The sequence below is a fragment of the Phalangium opilio genome, unplaced genomic scaffold (genome assembly GCF_054372755.1).
Source record: "Phalangium opilio isolate 3A_F unplaced genomic scaffold, DU_Popi_V2 ptg000056l_1, whole genome shotgun sequence".
Lineage (NCBI taxonomy): Eukaryota > Metazoa > Arthropoda > Arachnida > Opiliones > Phalangiidae > Phalangium > Phalangium opilio.
This window is the reverse complement of record NW_028324175.1, coordinates 807,058-833,797: the sequence shown is the minus strand read 5'-3', so window position 1 is coordinate 833,797 and position 26,740 is coordinate 807,058. Positions and strand designations below refer to the sequence as shown.

The window sequence follows — 26,740 nt, the reverse complement described above, 5'->3', positions numbered from 1 at the left end:
AGGTCATGCCTTTATTGATTTATTCGGTTTCGGTTTGGAGGAGAAATGTTTAAACACAGATGGCGCAGTTCTCTTAATTTTGTTTAGCATACAGTCAATATTACGGGTCAATATGGCAGACTCATACTTACGAATATTACAGGGTTATGATCATACTCAAGGGCAATTGAAAAATAGGTAAACTGTAACACATAGGAAAGATATTTATGGCAATAATTGAAGAGACACATTTGAAATGCTAATGGCCAGCTTTTAATAGTTCCTTATGGCATAGAACTGAACTGAATTGAACATGTGAGAAAAAATATACTAGATTATCTAGACATATGGAAAAATCTTGAAGAAGACAGTCTTATATCACAAAATATGAAAACCCCCCCAAATACACCATATGTGGTCCAAAATTTGGTGAAAGAGAAATTCACATTGTTCCTTATGTCAATGTTTCACCTTTTGTCACCTGCAAAACAATACTTTTTTTTAATAAAAACAAATATTCTATTTCAAGCAAATGCTTTGCATCTTTAAATATATCAGATGCAACAATAAACAAGTTGTCCTAAGCAAATAAATAAAATCTCAAAAGTCAAAAACGTTCTTTGTTTACAGGGTTCATACAATTTTTGGAAAACAAATTTCCCTGAGATTTCCAGGTTTTTCCCCATATACTTCCCTGAATTTTCCAGGTTTTTCCCCTATATGGAGTATCCTATGGAGCAAATGTTAACGAAGGAGGGGGTGGGGGCAAATAGGGCTATAACATACTCAAAGGGCATCCCCGTATCTCTATTAGAACCAGAGTTATGAGGCTCCAAATATAGTGTAATGTTAATCCTATGGAGGGTGGTATGTTTATGAACATTTTGCTTAATTACTCGGCCCCTGTTTGTCGTAGCCGTACGTTTTTAGTATGGTTAGATGGGGGATAAATATGACTATAACATAATCAAAGGACATTCCCGTATCTCTAATATAACCAGAGTTATGAGCCTCCAAAGTTGGGTGTAATGTTAATCCTATGGAGGGTATGTTCACGAACATTTTGCTTAATTACTCGGCCCCTGTTTGACGCAAATTTCCCCGATTTCCCTGAATTTTACTAAGAATTCTAAATTTCCCTGAGGTTTTTGTCAACTATTTATTTCCCTGATTTTTCCAGGTTTTCCCGGTTTTCCAGGTTTGTATGAATCCTGTGTTTAAATAATTTTTTGATATTTGAAAGTTTTTTTTTCATTTCCAAACCACATAAATTATCTATTTCTATTTGTTTTGAAGTTCAAAGAATTATTGCAAACACACGCAATTTCAAGAACGCAAGTTAATAACGGAGTTGATATCTTACCCTGGCTTCCAAATACTCAATCTTCCTTTCCAAAGACGTTAACTTCTCATTTAGAGTCTCAATTCGTGATCGGCAAGACATATCTGTAATAATAGAGCTATTTCAGAGGGGAAATGGCTACGTCACCAATGCTATTTGCCCATAGAGAAACATTCACAAAATGGCCGCCCTCTACACTCAAAGGCAGGCCCAATTTTCGTAGCAGACGAAATTTTTCCCCCACTGAAATAGCTCTATAGGTAAAACTATTTAAATAAGATCCTTTAAAGGATATCATATGAATGAAAGTAAGTATATTGAGGGAGAAGATTTAAAGCAGTGATTGATAGCAGTGTTTATCATCTATCCAAATGTTAAGATGTGGGTAGAGAGATGGGGCTAAGATGGCAACTTTATCTCCCATAATAGTTTTTAGTTGCAACAAGGTTTGGGTAAGGGTTTCCGTCTTCATGTCACAGAGAAAATTATCTTTCAATAACATAGATTCTTTTATGTGTTAAGAAGATATTTCACAATTTGCGATTTCTAATAGGAATTATTAAAAGGCACAACAAGACAAACATTGACATATACAATAACACAAGAACACAACACTACACTACCTAAGCCTTGGTTTAACACTAGTGTTTCACCAAATAATCCCACTTAAAATTCAATGTTTGAACGGTTTTTATTACCAAATGAGTTTAGGAAATCGGCGATTTTCTTTATACTTCCAGATTACTTCGATGTACTCTCGATTAGCCCAATCTTGTTGAATTTGTTTTTGAATAGCTTCTCTTTCCACCATCGCCATTTTACTTCTCTCGACCTGGTCGGAAACATTGAGCAAAGAGAATATAGGGAAGGAGTGGAAAATGGGGCAAAACTTGTCACTCTTTTCTACCGCGCATCTTCAACGCTCAGTACCGAGGCATTTCCGTTTGAGACATTAAATGGTATGTAGGTGGCGCTACTGAGCCGGAAACTCCCTCGTACCGCTAGTATAGATAGTTTTCACACATGGAGGATTCATACCATTTACACCAGGAAGCCGGGCTATCTGGAGGACAAAAGCAGACGAGTTTTTGTCCGCCAGATAGCCCGGTCTCCTGGTGTAAATGGTATGAATCCTCCATGTGTGAAAACTATCTATAATTTAGGCGAGACATAACTATTTACGCTTGTGGAGCGGGGGAGGTTCCACTCCTCCCCTATATTCTCTTTGGTAATGCACCGCCACCTATATGTATATTATTTAATCTTGAAGGAGAGAGGAATGGAGTGGAAACCCCCATACCTATAGCGTTGCCTGTGTACCCCCACCTACGGCACCATAGTCCTCCCAGCATCCTCAGCGGTTAGGTAGGGTCGTACTGGACGAAATTGTAAAGGGCGCTCCCTCTATCTTAATAATAGAAGCTAGTTCTTATACAAATAAAATGGCGATACGCGGCAGCACTTAGCAATCGCCTACCGAAGGGTAGGGGCGTGCGCGAGGTACATTGGGAGAGATGTGGTGCCGCAGGTCGCCCATCATCATTTCCAATCCATCTGACTCCCTTATCCCTGATTTAATATAGGAGGCGGTGAGTAACGAATGGACAGCTACCAAGTTTATCACGCGATGGTGTCGCCATCTCGAAGCCTAGATAAGAAATTAATCAGCCAAATTTCCCGCCTTTTCTTTTAGTTCCCTTGGTTGCATTGGGATGGCGCCACAAGCGCGTGAAATAGTTAATTGGGTCCTGTTCAGGCTTGGAAATAAGGTTTATTTCTGAACTAGTCCTCCGGACCAGTGACCCCTGATGTCTTAAATATGAAACTGGTCCCGGGACCAGTGACCCTTCCCCAATTTATTTTTCTACTGGTCCCAGGACTTGTGGTCGTTCTCTCTTCTAAAAAATCTCTCTCGGCTTAGGGTTGTATACACGACTGGACTCCTGGAGTCGAAATTTATGTTAAAATGAAAATAATTAAAGAGGTCCCCATATCAATTTTTAATAAAAGTAGGAATTAATAAACTAGTCATTGGGACCAGTGACCCTCGCGTTTTGAATAAAAAAAGTGGTCCAAGCTATTAATAAACTGGTTTTTGACCTGTAAACCTGTCTTATTTCCTAGCCTGGTCCTGTTGGGGTGGTTCAACCAGGTGAAAAACCCAACCCTCGGATCAGCGGCGGGAAATTCAAAGGAACCGAAAATTTACAATAAGTTCAATGGGTAGGTGGTAGGTTTTTTTGGAATATCCAAGTCATATTGATCCAAATGACCTGAAATTTTTATGACACGTTTGTTTTTAGGTATCTATTATACTACAAAAGTTTAGATCGGATATTTTTTAAATAAAAAAGTTTCCAATGGCTAAATGATGTATTCAGAGTTAACGTAGAATATAGCTTCGGATCTAATCTAGTATAATAGAACAGAACAAAATTATTTCGGAGGCAAAAACTTGGGAGTTTAATTGCTTCATTAAAGGAAAAAAAACTTGAGCATTCTTTGTAAGCTTTGGAGTAAATAAATGATGAGGAAACATAAGAAAGATTGAACTATTAAAAATAAAAATAAACAACACAAATCAATGGCTTCAAGGCTCGGGTAAATAAAAATTACCGTCAATCCATAAAAGTCTAATAAGCACTTGTAATGCTCAAGGACTATGTAAGTTGACACAGCCGATTATAAAGTATGTGTCAGATCTAATCACTCATATTTAATCAGAAATAAAGAGATTTAGATTATATATTTTTAAGGTGTCACCCATTATGCTGCTGACTTGCGGTTTTAAAAATACCTACCCAAGTTTGCTATCGAAACTGGAGATAAAGATAACTTTAACCCGAACAATTTTGTTTTAATAGAAATAAGCTTAACCAAAACCTTTTTGCAACTTCTGAAAGCTTAGGCAAATAACAATAACAGAACGTGGAGCAGCAAGAAGTCATAAATATAATAAGTATTTCCAGAAGGGGATAATAGAAGAAGGATGCCGCTCATTATATACTCAGAAGTATATAATACTTCTCTTCTACTATCCCTTCTGCTGATACCTATCAGAACTAATACATTGTTTTAAAAGCTTGTTTAGAAAAAAATATATATTTTTTACCTCTCCGAGTGACGTATGTCACGGAGAGGTTCTAATTTCGACGTGTCTGTGTGTGTGTGTGTGTCTGTCTGTTGTTATTGACTTACACCCCAGGGGACCGTGTTCGCAGTTTCCGAATTGAAGCAAATGTGTTCGCTATTTCCGGACCGTATTCACAGTTCCCGGAAATTTCAAAACTTGAATCTATCCACAAATCAACTGGCCACTATTACTTCATCTGACTAGTCAATTGTCTATTCTACATGAATACCAATCTGTACTTATTGGCTTCAAACACCACCATTTTGTGGTCTTTGTCCATTCCACATAGACACCAGTCTGTACTTACTGGCTTCTATCACCATCATTTTCTGGTCTTTGTTTTTGTCCATCACACATGGACACCAGTCTGTACACCTGGCTTCTAACACCACCATCTTCTGGTCTTTGTTTTTGTCCATCCCACATGGACACCAGTCAGAGAGTATAGCCGCCTGTATACCGAATTAATTCGGTATACAGGCGGCCTTTACGTAGCCCCATTTGTTGCCCCCCCTTTTCTATCTATCTCGTTCCTCTAGATGGTACCGTGCCTGAAGGGGGAAAATATGGCTGGAGGGGGGGGGGACGGCACGTATCACGTGATATTGTTGGCGGGAAATTTGAATTTGTTTTTAGTGTATTGGTACGACGTCATGTGACTTGGTGACGACATTCAGTGTCCATAATGTTATTATTTGGTGTATCTTTAGGCTACTGTATACATTTAGTGGATGATTTAATGGTAATTCTATAGGTTCAGTAGACCCTTTCTACACGCACCCGTCCCGTAATGTTTTTTTTTTTGAATGATTTTAAGGTCTCTCCATGTATGCTTATGCCATACTAAAGAACTAGATTAGGTTTACGTAGTTTATTGAAAATTAAGCAAAGACTAAGTTCTACAGTAAGGATGTATGCTTTGTATTGTTATTATTAGGTGTATTTTTAGGATATTGCGTACATTTAGGGTATAATGTGTTGGTAATTCTATAAGTTCAAGTAAACCCTTTCTACACCGTCCTGTATGATTTTAAGGTATCCATGTATGTTTATGTTATACTAAAGAACTAGTTTTAAGTGAGATAAGGTTTACATTGAAAAAAGGTTCAACTAACCCTATGATGCGGTACTACAGTAGGGTGTTATAGCTAGTAAACGAAATACAAGGTTAGAACAATAGTACATTTTAATACCATAAACGTGGTATTACGGCAGTTTTTGCACAGTTTGGCATTTGATTAGAAGTTAAAATGAAGCAGTACAGCTAAAAAAACTCAGAACATAAGGATTACATTTACGAGGATACGAATTTGGAGAATAAGTACAATTACTTGAGTTAAAATGCGAAATATTACTAAAAAACATTAGAAAATACGGGTTACGTAGAATACATGGCAAACAAGCACAATACTAGTTATTAAATTAAACAAACATATAGGATTGACTGAAAAATATATACGCTCTAAAATACTGATATACAGTTAAAAGGCGCAATCGGTACTGAAAAACATCATCAAAAAGCAAGAATTACACCGATTTTGATAACAAACAAATTCACTAAAATGCAAAATTATTGCTACTTCAAAAAAATAGTAGTACAAGATGATTAAGCACATAAACATTTACCATCATAGAAAATAGAACAATATTACTGCATGCGAGATTATTAAGTACATATATATCCATGTACCTTCTATAAAACACCATTAATTAAATTGATTCACATTAGTTTTAATACGAATTTGGAGAATAAGTACAATTACTTGAGCTAAAATGCAAAAAATTACTAAAAAAAAAACATCAGGACATACGAATTACATAGAATACATGGCAAATAAGCACAATACTAGTTATTAAACTAAAAATCCTCATTGGATTGACTGAAAAATATATACGCGCTAAAATATTGATATACAGTTAAAATGCGCAATCGCTACTAAAAACATCATCAAAAAGCAAGAATTACACTGATTTTGATAACAAACAAATTCACTAAAATGCAAAATTAATACTACTTCAAAAAAAATGGTAGTACAAGATGATTAAGCACATAAACATTTACCATCTTAGAAAGTATAGCAATACTAATGCATGCGAGATTATTAAGTGCATATATACCCTTGTACCTTCATAGAAAATATAACAATACTACTTTTAATATGAATTAAAAGCAATAATGGTTATTATACGATTTCAGTACAAATATCAGGCTAGTTATTAAACTAAAATGTTCACGGGATTGACGAAAAAATATATTTTTTCTGACGCGCTAAAATACTGATATACGATTACTGATAAAAATATGGAAATATTACTAAAAAACGTTATAATTATCATCAAAAAATAAAAATTACACTTATACAAAACAATTCAATACTTATTTTTATACTAAAGTGCTAATATATACTAATTAAAAAAGCTTACTAAATGCAAAAATATTACCAAAAACGCTGCGTATTCGTTAAAATATTGTTACATATTATTAATTGAAATACGTTAATAATACTAAAAATAATACTTGAGATACTAATTAAAATACTGATACTGGGTATCTAAAATATATACAAGTAACTTATGTGGAAAATGTCAAGGATTCTAGTTAATATAACCGTAGGGGGCAGTTTTATAGTCAGGTAGAATTCTAACTTTATCCACTACGACCTGATATGTTTTGGTCTGGTTGATCGTGATCAGAGTGTGATCTTGTAGACGTCTGATTTGAGGACCAATAGGGACTTGAACCGAGTTCATTAGAGGTTCACCTTCATTGTTTACGCCTAGTAGATTCTTCATTGTTTCAAAATTTATATAATTTTCAGTAGAGGCGTTTAAATAAAATCCTTTAACTTTGATAATGTTAGTTTTTTTGCCGGTTTTAGGGTCTAGAATATCCATAGAATAGTTCTTTGGTCCAGCACTCCCCCATTCGCAAATATACGCATCTGGGCCATAGGGTTCTAGTTCATTTTTTAGTTCCCCTAAATAATCGCCTGTGGGTAGCAAATGTGCGCCGTCTGGCGAGAGGTACACTAAACTATCCGTGTCATAATAAAAACAGAGGTCTCCGACCTTTTCAAGATGTTTTAGTAAATGTAATCGAGCCATAGATGTTGTGTAGCAAGCGATAACTACGTTTGTATGTTTCTGTACGAACTCGTTTTCTAGGATGTGTTCGTACTTTACTAGTACGGTGTTTTCGTTGATTGTTAGTAAACTTTTAACCTCCAAGTCTGGATTTAATATTAATCCGTACAATTTGTTGGCATCTTTGATTAGTTCGGTAGAGGTGTGTCTTGTTTTCTGGCCAAATTTACCCCAAAAAGAGTTGAGCATAAGTTTGCTAAGACATCTGAGACCTTCATTTTTCTCTACTTTAGTGATATCCAGTTCTACACCCTCTTCGTCTTTGAAACTTTTGACATAGTTCTCCTTATCTTCTTGAGTCTGGCAATCTGCCGGGAAGCCGCTAGCTAGGGTTTTGTATTCTAAAAAGGTATTAACATAATCTTTAAACAGTCCTCCCTGTTTTGGTTTGGGGTCGTACTGTGTCACTTTGTATGACCAAGCCTCGTACATTCGTGTGATTGTGTAACCATTCTCTACTGCATGACGTAACTCGTCGACTACCCATGTACCTCTCAATTCTCTTTTTTCAGGAGTATGTTCGCAATCACCTTGAAACTGGGTTTTACAACATGTGTAGCATAATGGAAATGTTAATTTTCCATTAATACGAGCGGGCAGAACGGGATGAATTAGGTTTTGGGCCGGTAATATGTCACATTTAAGAAGACCATCAAACGAAAATATGTCAGGAAAATCGTCTAATATGATCTCAGGATGTCCTATAGGTATCTTGGTGGTTTTATTAATGAATGGGTATAGACTTGTGAAATCCACGTAGTGAATTCGCTCCGATCCTGTTGTTTTATGGTATAGTTTTGTTGCGCAACATCTCCCCCCGAAGAATGCATCACGAGGGTCTAATCTTTTTACTATTTTAGGCATAATATTATTATGGTTTAAAAACTCTATTATTTCGGGTTTATTTACTTTTTCCTTCTGCCATGCGCACTCCCATTTGACATTTACTGTATAATTGAGAGATTCTAATTTGGCTAACATGATCATGCTTCTAAAATATCTGGAATTCAAGGTTTGCGCAGGGTCTCCATGCAAAGCCTTGTTTCTGTTTAAAGGAAAGTGTATTTTACACCCATGATAGAAACACCCCCAATACTCGAATATTTCCTTGTTGATTTCACAAAATCCGTCTACTTTAAGTTTTTTGATTCTGGTTTCTTTCCCTCTAAAGGAGGATTGGATAGTTATGTTTCTTTTGTGTGCAGTCCACTCTAACCATTCTATAGCCCCTATCGACTGATTTTCGCTAAGTCTATAATAATTAGCGGGTATGATGCCTATAGTATCAGGTTTAAGATAATTTCGGCGAAACACATAAGAGCACACGCCAGGAAGAGTAATTGCGCCGCAATTAAATGGATCTACGCCAGTTACTTTAATGAGTAGCGTACGGAAAGTTAAACATCCTAGGAATAGTAAAACCGTATCGTTCTCACAATAATAATTGAGTTCACTCAGGAAGTCGAAACCGTGACCTTTACTATCCTCGGAGCTATGCCATTTTAAGAAGATATCTAAATTTTTCCTTGTAAAATATTGACAACCATAAGCTTCGATAGGGGGGAGATTAGTTTCTATAACATAGTTGGTTTCATTCTGTCTATTTACTTCAAAATTATGTTCTACAACATTGAATAAAAAATGTGGAAAATACCCTTTGGCTACGTCGGGTATACCAAAAGTAGAGGGAAACTTTGCTAAAGCTACAGGGATGAAATTATAGGAATCAAGAAATAGCAAGTTAAACAATTTCATTTCTAAAATTCGAGTTCCGTTAATTTTCAAAGATGGAACGAATTTTTCATCTCTATTTATGATTTCTCGAATTAGTAACTGATTATCATAATTACTGCCATAGTGAGACAGTATGATGACGTTCTTAACGGCATGCAACTGCATTAAATAATCTAAAAATAAAGCTATAGGATTACCGCCTGAAAATTGTTGCTTACGCTTACCAAACTGACTACACATATTACAGTTAAAATTTAGGGATGTTTCATCTATACAATGCTCACACACGGTTATGCTGACTAATAGGATAGCCTGGTGTTCATAGGCTCCTAACTTTTCCTGACACACCGTTTGCACGCATTCTACGTCAAAGAAAATGTACATAAGATTTGGCTGATTAGGTCTAGGCTTTTTAACGGATGGCACTTCCAGAGGTTTGGCTTTGATAACCTGGATATAACATAAGTGATTGCTGGGCTGATATTTCTTACAGACCTGGCAATAAATCTCATCACACGTATGCATCTCAGTTCTTCGGGAAAAATCAATAATTTTTAAACAGTCTTTACAGTGAAAAAGGCGCTCACATAGGGACTTTTTACTGCTGGAAGATGCTAAGTGACTTTGATAGCAATCATCGCCTAAGAATTTCCGTAAGCAAGACTCACAAGCTATCTGGGAACCTTGGCAGATAGTGGGTCTCATGCAACTAAAACAAAAGTCATTACATTTATGATACTGTATTCGCCAATAGGGTACGAGACATTTTTCGCAGAATCGGTCGTGGCTAAAAAGTGGCCTTAATTTTGTAATAACGTTATAATGGTTATTTTCATTCAATAAAAAGAGGCGGGGCCTAGTATCATATGGATCATTTTCGCCTAAAATCAAAACAGGGACGCTATTTTCGAATTTGTAGACGAAAATCGAATATTTATTTAAATAAGATTTGAACCTTTCAAACGATTCGGCAGTCCCACACTCACTAACTTTTACATCGGCCTTATAACATAAATCTAAAGCCTCATTTCTTTGTAGTGTGCCCTTTGGATCTATTTTAGATATAGTTAAATATCGCGTTTTTAGAGTCTTGTCACCCGTTGTATCGTCGGCGTAAGCTCTATGAGTCATAGCTACACATAACGCTTGAGCTAAACACAGGTTGTCAGAATTGACTATACGTACAATACCTCGTCTATCTTTACAGAATAGATTGAAAGGTTTAATCCCTCGTGCTACAGGGCGCCCTTTACCCTCCGGTATTCTTACAATGCTAAAAATAATTTTAACAGGACCTAGGAAAAATGCTTCCATTTCGTCATCATAGAGCATAACACTAAGCTGGTCAAAAAGAATATTGGGGTCTACTTGATCAGCTCTTCTAAAGGATAATTCTAGTTCAGACCTACAAATATTCGCCGCACTCTTTAAAGTAATTTGGACGTAGTCTGTAGGTCTATACTTACTAAGGATGCATTTGGTTACGGTACATACACTAGCGACGGGATCGTCTGTAACTCTAAGTACTACCTCTCGGCCATACATGTTAAAATGTTTGTAAAATCTCTCACTTTGCCCTATTATCTCGCAAGAAGGTACGTTGTCAATAGGTGCGGGTTGGTCCGTTTCTCCTCCTCCCCATTGTACGTCGATATCATCGTCAGAAAGCGTCTCTTCAGAACCGTTCTCCCTCTCCAAGGTATCGTTCAATAGTATCTCCTCTGCGGGTGGTCCTTGATCTTTTCCGTCTAAAAATGCGGCTATCTCTTTGTCATATTGCGAGCTGTTGAAGTCGGCGATTTGAGCTTCTTCGTGTATACCCAGCTCAATTTCTTCTTGTCATTTCGCTAGGCGATCTACATATTCAGTTCTTAAGGGACTCGGAATTAGATCCCTTAGGTTTTCCAATTCTTCTATGGTATTACAGTCCTCTGGTCTATTTATAGTCAGTTCGTTCAATGTTGTACGGAGAGTTTCAGGATCCATGTTTATCTTTCGATGTTTGAAGATCGACTGCGTATTTTGATCATTTCCTAAGCCGCTTTTATACTAAATTTCTTAATAGACACGCCTACATTCCTCAATAATTTAACAATAGCCTTTATTACCTGATCCTATCGGTCACCAGATGTTTTCACACAATGCATTTTCGGAGCCAGGCCTGTTAATAGTTTACCCATTTTATAACAAAATAGCGCTGGCTTTGCTTTATGTCAAGTAAATTGTCAACAGAAGAGCGGACTATAAATAGAATTTTGGTATAAACACCGCAAATAAGGGACAATTTTATTGGGGTAATAAATGAAAAACATGGTGTGTAAAAACTTTCTAGTGAGTCTCAATTGTGACAATATCCTTTGTTGTCTTCAAGTCTGATAAATAATAACGTTCCGAATTTCTCTAACAGGTCATAAAAACCATTGTACATTTTTCAAAAAAATGCCACCTTAAGCTAACTAAATTTCTTAATAGACACGCCCACGTTATTCAATCGTTTAACAATATCTTGATTTATTGCTAATCAGTCATCAGATGTTTTTCTCTTTATGCATTTTCGGACACACGCCTGTTAATAGTTTACCGATTTTATAACAAAAGAACGTTGGATTTGCTTTATGTCAAATAAATTGTCCAGAAAAGAGTGGCCTATAAATAGATTTTTGGTATAAACACCGCAAATAAGGGACAATACTTGTAATAAATAAAAAACAGGGTGCGTAAAGCGTTTCTAGAGATTCTCAATTGTGAAAATATCCTTTGATATCTTCATGTCTGCTAAATAATATGGTTCCGAATTTCCTTAATAGGTCATAAAAACCATTGTACACTTTTCAAAAAAAATGCTAACCTATGAAAAGATAGTTTCTCACGGTCATGAATCACACTGTGAATGTGTAGGAGAGACGTCAGCCTACACAATTAAAAAAGCAATGAATCACAAAATAGATTCCAATGAAAACAATGAAATAGCACTGGTAAACCACCTCCTAAAGCCCTTGCCTGAACGTGTTTACGGAATAGGTAATAAAATATTTCATCAACCAGCTAGCAACTAGACACTTACATATAACATATTTAATTCCTTAAGAGGCCAAATTTCGAAACTTTTAAAGAAGAGACAATGCCAATCGAAATCGTATTCGTTATGAAAAGGTTTATCAACGGAATGAAATTCTCAAAACAAGTCCAAACATTATGCGTCTTTCGCAGGATTAGAACAAAAGACCTTTCTCCACCGATGTGTATAACAAAAGGCGTAAATGTATGTACTACCGAAATGCGATTGATTGGGTTAATTTGTGATTAATGATAATTTTCGCTACTTGCTAGTGTAGTGATAGAACTGTAATCATAGAAGAATTGGAAAACCTAAGGGATCTAATTCCGAGTCCCTTAAGAACTGAATATGTAGATCGCCTAGCGAAATGACAAGAAGAAATTGAGCTGGGTATACACGAAGAAGCTCAAATCGCCGACTTCAACAGCTCGCAATATGACAAAGAGATAGCCGCATTTTTAGACGGAAAAGATCAAGGACCACCCGCAGAGGAGATACTATTGAACGATACCTTGGAGAGGGAGAACGGTTCTGAAGAGACGCTTTCTGACGATGATATCGACGTACAATGGGGAGGAGGAGAAACGGACCAACCCGCACCTATTGACAACGTACCTTCTTGCGAGATAATAGGGCAAAGTGAGAGATTTTACAAACATTTTAACATGTATGGCCGAGAGGTAGTACTTAGAGTTACAGACGATCCCGTCGCTAGTGTATGTACCGTAACCAAATGCATCCTTAGTAAGTATAGACCTACAGACTACGTCCAAATTACTTTAAAGAGTGCGGCGAATATTTGTAGGTCTGAACTAGAATTATCCTTTAGAAGAGCTGATCAAGTAGACCCCAATATTCTTTTTGACCAGCTTAGTGTTATGCTCTATGATGACGAAATGGAAGCATTTTTCCTAGGTCCTGTTAAAATTATTTTTAGCATTGTAAGAATACCGGAGGGTAAAGGGCGCCCTGTAGCACGAGGGATTAAACCTTTCAATCTATTCTGTAAAGATAGACGAGGTATTGTACGTATAGTCAATTCTGACAACCTGTGTTTAGCTCAAGCGTTATGTGTAGCTATGACTCATAGAGCTTACGCCGACGATACAACGGGTGACAAGACTCTAAAAACGCGATATTTAACTATATCTAAAATAGATCCAAAGGGCACACTACAAAGAAATGAGGCTTTAGATTTATGTTATAAGGCCGATGAAAAAGTTAGTGAGTGTGGGACTGCCGAATCGTTTGAAAGGTTCAAATCTTATTTAAATCAATATTCGATTTTCGTCTACAAATTCGAAAATAGCGTCCCTGTTTTGATTTTAGGCGAAAATGATCCATATGATACTAGGCCCCGCCTCTTTTTATTGAATGAAAATAACCATTATAACGTTATTACAAAATTAAGGCCACTTTTTAGCCACGACCGATTCTGCGAAAAATGTCTCGTACCCTATTGGCGAATACAGTCCCATAAATGTAATGACTTTTGTTTTAGTTGCATGAGACCCACTATCTGCCAAGGTTCCCAGATAGCTTGTGAGTCTTGCTTCCGGAAATTCTTAGGCGATGATTGCTATCAAAGTCACTTAGCATCTTCCAGCAGTAAAAAGTCCCTATGTGAGCGCCTTTTTCACTGTAAAGACTGTTTAAAAATTATTGATTTTTCCCGAAGAACTGAGATGCATACGTGTGATGAGATTTATTGCCAGGTCTGTAAGAAATATCAGCCCAGCAATCACTTATGTTATATCCAGGTTATCAAAGCCAAACCTCTGGAAGTGCCATCCGTTAAAAAGCCTAGACCTAATCAGCCAAATCTTATGTACATTTTCTTTGACGTAGAATGCGTGCAAACGAAGGTGTGTCAGGAAAAGTTAGGAGCCTATGAACACCAGGCTATCCTATTAGTCAGCATAACCGTGTGTGAGCATTGTATAGATGAAACATCCCTAAATTTTAACTGTAATATGTGTAGTCAGTTTGGTAAGCGTAAGCAACAATTTTCAGGCGGTAATCCTATAGCTTTATTTTTAGATTATTTAATGCAGTTGCATGCCGTTAAGAACGTCATCATACTGTCTCACTATGGCAGTAATTATGATAATCAGTTACTAATTCGAGAAATCATAAATAGAGATGAAAAATTCGTTCCATCTTTGAAAATTAACGGAACTCGAATTTTAGAAATGAAATTGTTTAACTTGCTATTTCTTGATTCCTATAATTTCATCCCTGTAGCTTTAGCAAAGTTTCCCTCTACTTTTGGTATACCCGACGTAGCCAAAGGGTATTTTCCACATTTTTTATTCAATGTTGTAGAACATAATTTTGAAGTAAATAGACAGAATGAAACCAACTATGTTATAGAAACTAATCTCCCCCCTATCGAAGCTTATGGCTGTCAATATTTTACAAGGAAAAATTTAGATGTCTTCTTAAAATGGCATAGCTCCGAAGATAGTAAAGGTAAAGGTTTCGACTTCGTGAAGGAACTCAATTATTATTGTGAGAACGACACGGTTTTACTATTCCTTGGATGTATAACGTTTCGTACATTACTCTTTAAAGTAACGGGTGTAGATCCATTTAATTGCGGCGCAATTACTCTTCCTGGTGTTTGCTCTTACGTATTTCGCAGGAATTATCTTAAACCCGATACTATAGGCATCATACCCGCTAATTGTTATAGACTTAGCGAAAATCAGTCGATAGGGGCTATAGAATGGTTAGAGTGGACCGCCAACAAAAGAAATATATCTATCCAATCATCCTTTAGAGGTAAAGAAACCAGAATACAAAAACTCAAAGTAGACGGATTTTGTGAAATCAACAAGGAAATATTCGAGTACTGGGGGTGTTTTTATCATGGGTGTAAAATACACTTTCCCTTAAACAGAAACAAGGCTTTGCACGGAGACCCTGCACAGACTTTGAATTCCAGATATTTTAGAAGCATGCTCATGCCCCAGTAGCACTGCCGACGTAGGGCCTACATGGTCGGCTTTGTGTGTTACCGACGAGTTGGTAAAAATTCACTAAAAAGTCGGGAGAGTAATGGTTTGAAAGTCGAAATGTCCGCCTGGAGGGACGATGGCCCGCCGGTTTTCCTACTGTTTTGAGGCTACTATAAAACGACTTTTGGCCGACTATATGTCGGCGTCATTATGTCTACCTAAAGCCGCGCTCAATCCGACGATTTCGCGGCTTCTTAGTATAGGAACGGTTAATCGTCGGTAAAGGGCTGGTAGAGTAAGGGTTTGAGAGTCGAAATGTCCGCCCGGCGGGACGACGACCCGTCGGTTTTCAGACTGTTATGAGGCGACTATAAAACGACTGTTGGCCGACCATATGTCGGCGTCATTATGCCTACCTAAAGCCGCGCTCAATCCGACGATTTCGCGGCTTTTTAGTATAGGAAGGGTAAATCGTCGGTAAAGGGCTGGTAGAGTAAGGGTTTGAGAATCGAAATGTCCGTCCGGTGGGACTACGGCCCACTGGTTTACCGACTGTTACGACACGAATGAAATACGACCCTCATCCAACACGTTTGATAGTCGACTTAACCGCCTGTCAGCAAGAGGTCCGACGCTTTTGCGACGATCAAACCATAACTCGAGGCCCGATGGTTTTGCGACGATCAAGCCTTAACTCGAGGCTTCATTCGCTTATAGTAAAGGATACTGATACCTAGTATTGAAATTTCTTTAATACATTTTCAATGAACAACACTTAAGAATTTGTACTTCTTATATTTCAAGTAACATGCAGGTCAATTATAATAATTTCAAATATTAAACAATGTATTCTATATGACATGACTAGTCGAATGAAAATATTAGCTGCCTAGCTAATTGGTTTTAACAAAAAGTTAAATTTTTCAGGGCGAGTATAATATTTACATCAATTAAACCATTTATTAATATTCATTGTTAATATCTTCGATTTGGCCAATTACTATCTCTTAAATTACAAAAATCTTAATGAAAAATATGCACTTAAAGATTTTTTAAGGAAAAAGAAAAACATACAATTCTAAAGGGTATTACTTGACACATTTTTCTCTTAAAATGTTTGAAACCGCAAAAAAATTCTCAAATTAAAACAAATTGAGATCTATTTTGGAATTCAGTATTATTTTCACAACCAAAAATCTTTAAAATACTTAATATATAAGGTTTTTGAACTCCAAGCGCCCCAAAACACTTGCTTCTTTTATAATCCAACAAAGAAACTGAAGGTATACATAAACGTTTAAGTTTTGGTTTCACTTTCTATGGGTGTGGTTCCCAGCAGATGAGAAGCTAGGTAAAAAAGAAAAGGCTTATGCATAAAACTGGCTGTAAGATAAATTGATAATTCAATATCAAAGTTCAAACCTTACGTGACAAACGAAGACGTTTCTAGTTTATATAATGTGACAAAGAACCTTAGCGATGAAATTAAAAGTTAGCAAGCCTAGAACTAATCATTTTCGACCACAAAAATCTCGTTTAAACCTTCTAACGACCCAGCCGCGTCAGAGATACTGGAAAGGCTGACTTGCTTTCGCACTAGCAGCGCCCTTTTGGATGATGACGTGCATGGCGTTACCTTAGTTACGCCAATAGAACAGAGGCGTGTCACCTGACCCAAGAAATTACAGGTTGGAAAATTCAAACTAGAAAATTAGATGTGTTTTCTTGCTTTGCAGTTTTTTTGTAACGTTATGTTTCTAGTGTTTCCAAAAATATAGTATTATCAACTTCTGTTTGTGGGTCGAAATATAGTATAAGTTAAATGTATAACAAAAAAAATTTGGTGGCATATGCGGAATAGTAAAAGTCAAAAAAACCGTCCCACGGAAAAAGAAGGCCTCTACAACAACTTCTTTTTTCATTTAACTCTTTTAAAACGTGACCATACCGATTAGCGGGAAGGAGTTGGTAATCAATTGGCTAAAATGGGTTACATGTTTAGGACGGTAGGCAAGCCTACTTCAAACCACCACAGTTCCAACTGTCGGATAAATGTTGGTTACTAAACGGCCTAAGAATAACTTTGCTTTTAATTTTACTCTTCTTAAACGTCACAATAACGAATAGCGCGAGGGAGTTGGTAATCAATTGGCAAAAAATGTGTTGGAATTTTCTAGACAGTAGGCAAGCCTACTTTAAACCATCTCAGTTCCAACTGTCGGATAAATGTCGGTTACTAAACGGCCTAAGCATAACTTTGCTTTTAATTTTACTCTTCTTAAACGTCACAATACCGACTAGCGCGGGAGAGTCGGTAATAAATTGGCAAAAAATAAGTTGGAATTTTCTAGACGGTAGGCAAGCCTACTTTAAACCATCTCTGTTCCAACTGTCGGATAAATGTCGGTTACTAAACGGCCTAAGCATAACTTTGCTATTAATTTTACTCTTCTTAAACGTCACAATACCGACTAGCGCGAGAGAGTCGGTAATAAATTGGCAAAAAATAAGTTGGAATTTTCTAGACCGTAGGCAAGCCTACTTTAAACCATCTCTGTTCCAACTGTCAGATAGATGTCGGCATTGCCAACTAAAAGAAGTTGTCGGCTTCATGAGTCGGAAAAGTGTCGGAATAAGCATGGTACAGCTGACTGGACCGTAAACCGACTATTCGACCTTTAAGCGACTGTTATGCGGAAGGCTTGTGCTACTGGGGTGTTAGCCAAATTAGAATCCCTCAATTATAAAGTGAATGTCAAGTGGGAATGTGACTGGCAGAAGGAAAAATTAAATAAGCCCGAAATAATAGAGTTTTTAAACCATAATGATATTATGCCTAAAATAGTGAAAAGATTAGACCCCCGTGATGCATTCTTCGGGGGGAGATGTTGCGCAACAAAACTATACCATAAAACAACAGGATCGGAGCGTATTCACTACGTGGATTTCACAAGTCTATACCCATTCATTAATAAAACCACCAAGATACCTATAGGACATCCTGAAATCATATTAGATAACTTTCCTGACATATTTTCGTTTGATGGTCTTCTTAAGTGTGACATATTACCGGCCCAAAACCTAATTCATCCCGTTCTGCCTGCTCGTATTAACGGAAAATTAACATTTCCACTATGTTACACATGTTGTAAAACCCAATTTCAGGGTGATTGCGAACATACTACAGAACAAAGAGAATTGAGAGGCACATGGGTAGTCGACGAGTTACGTCATGCAGTAGAGAATGGTTACACAATCACACGAATGTACGAGGCTTGGTCATACAAAGTGACACAGTACGACCCCAAAACAGAACAGGGAGGACTGTTTAAAGATTATGTTAATACCTTTTTAGAATACAAAACCCTAGCTAGCGGCTTTCCAGCAGATTGCCAGACTCAAGAAGATAAGGAGAACTATGTCAAAAACTTCAAAGCCGAAGAGGGTGTAGAACTGGATATCACTAAAGTAGAGAAAAATGAAGGTCTCAGATGCCTTAGCAAACTTATGCTCAACTCTTTTTGGGGTAAATTTGGCCAAAAAACAAGGCACACCTCTACAGAACTAATCAAAGATGCCAACAAATTGTACGGATTAATATTAAATCCAGACTTGGAGGTTAAAAGTTTATTAACAATTAACGAAAACACAGTACTTGTAAAATACGAACACATTCTAGAAAATGAGCTGGTGCACAAACACACAAACGTAGTTATCGCTTGTTACACAACAGCTATGGCCCGATTACATTTACTAAAACATCTTGAAAAGGTCGGTGACCTTTGTTTTTATTATGACACTGATAGTTTAGTGTACCTTTCGCCAGACGGCGCTCATTTGCTACCCACAGGCGATTATTTGGGGCAACTAAAAAATGAATTAGAATCCTATGGACAAGACGCTTATATTTGTGAATGGGGGAGTGCTGGACCAAAGAACTATTCCATGGACATTCTCGACCCTAAAACCGGCATTAAAACTAACATTATCAAAGTTAAAGGATTTTATTTAAACGCCTCTACAGAAAATTATATAAATTTTGAAACAATGAAGAACCTACTAGGCGTAAACAATGAAGGTGAACCTCTACTGAACTCGGTTCAAGTCCCTATAGGCCCACAAATCAGACGTCTTCCCGATCACACACTGATCACGATCAACCAGACCAAAACATATCAGGTCGTAGTGGATAAAGTTAGAATACTTCCTGATTATAAAACAGCCCCATACGGTTATATTAATTAGAATCTTTGACATTTTCGACATAAGTTACTCGTATATATTCTAGATACCCAGTATCAGTATTTTAATTAGTATTTCAAGTATTATTTATAGTAATATTAACGTATTTCAACATGTAACAATATTTTAACGAATACGCAGCGTTTTTGGTAATATTTTTGCATTTAATAAGCTGTTTTTAATTAATATATATTAGCACTTTAGTCAATAAGTATTGAATTTATATTGTTTTGTATAATTGTAATTTTTATTTTTTGATGATAATTGTAGTAACGTTTTTAGTAATATTTCCATATTTTTATCCGTAATCGTATATTAGTATTTTAGCGCGTCAGAAAAAATATATTTTTTCGTCAATCCTATGAACATTTTAGTTTAATAACTAGCCTAATATTTGTACTAAAATCGTACAATAACCATTGTAGCTTTTAAATCATATTAAAACGTAGTATTGTTATATTCTCCATGAAGGTACATGGGTATATATGTATTTAATAATCTCGCATGCAGTAATATTGCTATACTTTCGATGATGGCATATGCTTATGCAACTATATGTGCTTAATCATCTTATACTACGATTTTTTTTGAAGTAGTATTAATTTTGCATTTTAGTGAATTTGTTTGATATCAAAACCATTGTAATTCGTATTTTCTAATGATGTTCTTTAGTAATGATTGCGCATTTTAACTGTATATCAATATTTTAGCGCGTAGGAAAATATATATTTTTCAGTCAGTCCTATGAGGATTTTTAATTTAATAACTAGTATTGTGCTTACTTACCATGTATTCTATGTAATTCGTATTTTCAGTATGTTTTTTCAGTAATATTTCGCATTTTAACTCAAGTAATCGTACTTATTCTCCAAATTCGTATTAAAACTGATGTGAATCAAATTTTATTTCTGATGTTTTAGCAGTATTGCTTCATTTTAACTTCTAATTAACTACCCAACTGTGCAAAAACTGCCGTAATACCACGTTTATGATACTAAAATGTACTATTGTTCTAACCCTGTAACTTAATAACCAATACACAAAAAACGAGAACACCTAGAACCGCATCATATTGTTAGTTGAACCTTTTTGCAATGTAAACCGTACCTCAATTAAAACTAGTTCTTTAGTATAACATAAGCATACATGGAGACCTCAAAATCATACAGAGAATAGCATTACAGGATGGTGCAGAAAGGGTTTACTTGAACTTATATAAATCATGCCCTAAATGAACGTAATATCCTAAAGATACACCTAATAATAACAATACAAAACATGAGTACACCTAGAACCGCGTGTAATTTGTACCCTTTTTCAATGTAAACCATATCTCACTTAAAACTAGTTCTTTAGTATAACATAAGCATACATGGAGAGACCTTAAAATCATACAGAGAGTAGCATTAAAGGATGGGTGTGTGTAGAAAGGGTCTATTGAACATATAGAATTACCCGTAAATTATAACCTAACTGTACACAATATCCTAAAAATACACCAAAATAATACCACTATGGACACTGAATGCCTTCTACACCAATAAATTACGTGACGTCATACCAATACACTAAAAATAAATTCAAAATTCCCGCACACCATCACGTGACACGTGACGTTATCAAATCCCCCCCCAACCATACTTTCGCCCTTCAGGCACGGTACCGCCTAGAGAGTAGAACGAAAAGTGGGAAGTAATGAACCCCCCCCCCTCCCCACCAGACGATTTTATACGCCAGTGAAACTGGCGTATACGGTCGTCTATACTCTCTGTGAAGGTCCCCACTTGTAAGTTTATCGAGTGTGAAAAAATGAAATTGAAATACCTGATGGAACCATATAGGCTTCGGCACTAATTCAAAATCTAATAATTTATACACAAATGTCCCCAGATATAAGGTTGGAAGACGGTTTAGGTCCCCACTTGTAAACCTGAAAATAGCTCAAAACTTAAGTGTTAAGCTAGAAATAGGACTGATTACTTAAATTTCATTCTGATAATCAATATTTTAACTATAAAATTTTAGTATACATGAAATTTGAAAATGTGTGTTTAAAAGACCCCACTTGTTTGTTGAAATGACTGTGAAGGTCCCCACTTGTAAGTTTATCGAGTGTGAAAAAATGAAATTGAAATACCTGATGGAACCATATAGGCTTCGGCACTAATTCAAAATCTAATAATTTATACACAAATGTCCCCAGATATAAGGTTGGAAGACGGTTTAGGTCCCCACTTGTAAACCTGAAAATAGCTCAAAACTTAAGTGTTAAGCTAGAAATAGGACTGATTACTTAAATTTCATTCTGATATTAAATATTTTAACTATAAAATTATAATACACATGAAATTTGAAAACGTGTGTTTAAAAGACCCCACTTGTCTGTTGAGATGACTGTGAAGGTCCCCACTTGTAAGTTTATCGAGTGTGAAAAAATGAAATTGAAATACCTGATGGAACCATGTAGGCTTCGGCACTAATTCAAAATCTAATAATTTATACACAAATGTCCCCAGATATAAGGTTGGAAGACGGTTTAGGTCCCCACTTGTAAACCTGAAAATAGCTCAAAACTTAAGTGTTAAGCTAGAAATAGGACTGATTACTTAAATTTCATTCTGATAATCAATATTTTAACTATAAAATTTTAGTATACATGAAATTTGAAAATGTGTGTTTAAAAGACCCCACTTGTTTGTTGAAATGACTGTGAAGGTCCCCACTTGTAAGTTTATCGAGTGTGAAAAAATGAAATTGAAATACCTGATGGAACCATATAGGCTTCGGCACTAATTCAAAATCTAATAATTTATACACAAATGTCCCCAGATATAAGGTTGGAAGACGGTTTAGGTCCCCACTTGTAAACCTGAAAATAGCTCAAAACTTAAGTGTTAAGCTAGAAATAGGACTGATTACTTAAATTTCATTCTGATATTAAATATTTTAACTATAAAATTATAATACACATGAAATTTGAAAACGTGTGTTTAAAAGACCCCACTTGTCTGTTGAGATGACTGTGAAGGTCCCCACTTGTAAGTTTATCGAGTGTGAAAAAATGAAATTGAAATACCTGATGGAACCATGTAGGCTTCGGCACTAATTCAAAATCTAATAATTTATACACAAATGTCCCCAGATATAAGGTTGGAAGACGGTTTAGGTCCCCACTTGTAAACCTGAAAATAGCTCAAAACTTAAGTGTTAAGCTAGAAATAGGACTGATTACTTAAATTTCATTCTGATATTAAATATTTTAACTATAAAATTATAATACACATGAAATTTGAAAACGTGTGTTTAAAAGACCCCACTTGTCTGTTGAGATGACTGTGAAGGTCCCCACTTGTAAGTTTATCGAGTGTGAAAAATGAAATTGAAATACCTGATGGAACCATAAAGGCTTCGGCACTAATTCAAAATCTAATAATTTATATACAAATGTCCCCAGATATAAGGTTGGAAGACGGTTTAGGTCCCCACTTGTAAACCTGAAAATAGCTCAAAACTTAAGTGTTAAGCTAGAAATAGGACTGATTACTTAAATTTCATTCTGATATTAAATATTTTAACTATAAAATTATAATACAAATGAAATTTGAAAACGTGTGTTTAAAAGACCCCACTTGTCTGTTGAGATGACTGTGAAGGTCCCCACTTGTAAGTTTATCGAGTGTGAAAAAATGAAATTGAAATACCTGATGGAACCATATAGGCTTCGGCACTAATTCAAAATCTAATAATTTATACACAAATGTCCCCAGATATAAGGTTGGAAGACGGTTTAGGTCCCCACTTGTAAACCTGAAAATAGCTCAAAACTTAAGTGTTAAGCTAGAAATAGGACTGATTACTTAAATTTCATTCTGATATTAAATATTTTAACTATAAAATTATAATACACATGAAATTTGAAAACGTGTGTTTAAAAGACCCCACTTGTCTGTTGAGATGACTGTGAAGGTCCCCACTTGTAAGTTTATCGAGTGTGAAAAAATGAAATTGAAATACCTGATGGAACCATATAGGCTTCGGCACTAATTCAAAATCTAATAATTTATACACAAATGTCCCCAGATATAAGGTTGGAAGACGGTTTAGGTCCCCAATTGTAAACCTGAAATTAGCTCAAAACTTAAGTGTTAAGCTAGAAATAAGACTGATTACATAAATTTCATTCTGATAATAAATATTTTAACTATAAAATTATAATATACATGAAATTTGAAAACGTGTGTTTTAAAGACCCCACTTGTCTGTTGAAATGACTGTGAAGGTCCCCACTTGTAAATTTATCGAGTGTGAAAAAATGAAATTGAAATACCTGATGAAACAAAATAGGCTTCGACACTTATTCAAAATCTAATAATTTATACACAAATGTCCCCAGATATAAGGTTGGAAGACGGTTTAGGTCCCCACTTGTAAACCTGAAAATAGCTCAAAACTTAAGTGTTAAGCTAGAAATAGGACTGATTACTTAAATTTCATTCTGATAATAAATATTTTAACTATAAAATTAAAATATACATGAAATTTGAAAACGTGTGTTTAAAAGACCCCACTTGTCTGTTGAAATGACTGTGAAGGTCCCCACTTGTAAATTTATCGAGTGTGAAAAAATGAAATTGAAATACCTGATGAAACAAAATAGGCTTCGAAACTTATTCAAAATCTAATAATTTATACACAAATGTCCCCAGATATAAGGTTGGAAGACGGTTTAGGTCCCAAATTGTAAACCTGAAATTAGCTCAAATCTTAAGTGTTAAGCTAGAAATAGGACTGATTACTTAAATTTCATTCTGATAATAAATATTTTAACTATAAAATTATAATATACATGAAATTTGAAAACGTGTGTTTTAAAGGGTATGTTATCGATTGGGCGTGTTATCAAAACAGCATTGTCCAAAACGGCTTTTTCATAAACGCGTTTGCCATTATAGCCATTTCTCGTTTCAGCGCATTTTGATTACAGCGTTTGTATCTTGAGCGTTGTTTCGTATTGTTGAAGGTATAAGTATTAGAGCTCGGCATTATCTATCCATTATCCACGTTATTTTACCCATAATCCAGAATTATCAACAGAAGTTGTATATTAAATCGAATTATGTCCACAACATTTATCTATAAATAATCGATTATTCACTAATTTACGGATAACGGATGGATAATGCCGGTCTCTAATTAGCATTGATTTCAGCTCTAGGTTTGAATTTTAATGGTTGTGAAACAAACAGTTTCGTGGTTTAGTGTGTTAATGCGTTTTAATGTTTGGTTGGGATGGGTTATTTGAACTCCTATAAATTACCTTCCACCTTATCCGAAATATCCTCCTATTAATTAGCTGCCACCTTTTCCAAAATATTCTGATATTGATTAGCTGCCACCTTTTCCAAAATATACTCCTATTAGCTGCCACCTTTTCCAAAATATTCTCCTATTAATTTGCTGCCACCTTTTCCAAAATATTCTCCCATTAGTTAGCTGCCACCTTTTCAAAATATTCTCCTATTAATTAGCTGCCACCTTGTCCAAAATATTCTCCTATTAATTTCCTACCACCTTTTCCAAAATATTTTCCTATCAATTAGCTGGCACCTTTACCAAAATATCCTCCTAATAATTAGCTGCCACCTTTTCCAAAATATTCTCCTATTAATTAGCTGCCACCTTTTCCAAAATATTCTCCTATTAATTAGCTGCCACCTTTTCCAAAATATTTTCCAATTATTTAGCTGCCACCTTTTCCAAAATATTTTCCTATTAATTAGCTGCCACCTTTTCCAAAATATTTTCCTATTAATTAGCTGCCACCTTTTCCAAAATATACTCTTATTAATTTGCTGCCACCTTTTCCAAAATATACTCTTATTAATTTGCTGCCACCTTTTCCAAAATATATTCCGCGAACCAGTCCATAACCTGAGGATCACAAACGGTTATGAAACGCTGTAGTGCTAAACCGCTGGTTGGGAAAATAGCGTTATATTGAGAAACGCGGAAACAGCAACCGCTGTTTTGGGAAATAGCGCTGTATTGAGAAACGCGGAAACAGCAACCGCGGTTTTGCTTCCACGCGGTTTTGCAAACCGCTGTTTTGGGCACCGTTTTATTCCAAAACGCTCTTTTGAAAACCGCTCAACTACCCGTGAACCGTTTTAAAGACCCCACTTGTCTGTTGAAATGACTGTGAAGGTCCCCACTTGTAAATTTATCGAGTGTGAAAAAATGAAATTGAAATACCTGATGAAACAAAATAGGCTTCGAAACTTATTCAAAATCTAATAATTTATACACAAATGTCCCCAGATATAAGGTTGGAAGACGGTTTAGGTCCCCACTTGTAAACCTGAAAATAGCTCAAAACTTAAGTGTTAAGCTAGAAATAGGACTGATTACTTAAATTTCATTCTGATAATAAATATTTTAACTATAAAATTATAATATACATGAAATTTAAAAACGTGTGTTTAAAAGACCCCACTTGTCTGTTGAAATGACTGTGAAGGTCCCCACTTGTAAATTTATCGAGTGTGAAAAAATGAAATTGAAATACCTGATGAAACAAAATAGGCTTCGAAACTTATTCAAAATCTAATAATTTATACACAAATGTCCCCAGATATAAGGTTGGAAGACGGTTTAGGTCCCCACTTGTAAACCTGAAATAAGCTCAAATCTTAAGTGTTAAGCTAGAAATAGGACTGATTACTTAAATTTCATTCTGATAATAAATATTTTAACTATAAAATTATAATATACATGAAATTTGAAAACGTGTGTTTTAAAGACCCCACTTGTCTGTTGAAATGACTGTGAAGGTCCCCACTTGTAAATTTATCGAGTGTGAAAAAATGAAATTGAAATACCTGATGAAACAAAATAGGCTTCGACACTTATTCAAAATCTAATAATTTATACACAAATGTCCCCAGATATAAGGTTGGAAGACGGTTTAGGTCCCCACTTGTAAACCTGAAAATAGCTCAAAACTTAAGTGTTAAGCTAGAAATAGGACTGATTACTTAAATTTCATTCTGATATTAAATATTTTAACTATAAAATTATAATACACTTGAAATTTGAAAACGTGTGTTTAAAAGACCCCACTTGTCTGTTGAGATGACTGTGAAGGTCCC

General features: G+C 35.7%; 1 pseudogene across 1 annotated transcript; it reads right to left on the bottom strand.

The window, feature by feature from the left end:
• Positions 1-229: 229 nt before the first annotated feature.
• LOC149667656 (putative protein BRICK1-B) lies at positions 230-2,138 on the bottom strand (annotated as a pseudogene). The gene is made up of 3 exons (XR_016368113.1): positions 2,020-2,138; positions 1,343-1,425; positions 230-460 (listed from the first exon to the last, which is right to left on the bottom strand). The product of XR_016368113.1 is annotated as a putative protein BRICK1-B (transcript).
• Positions 2,139-26,740: the final 24,602 nt, after the last annotated feature.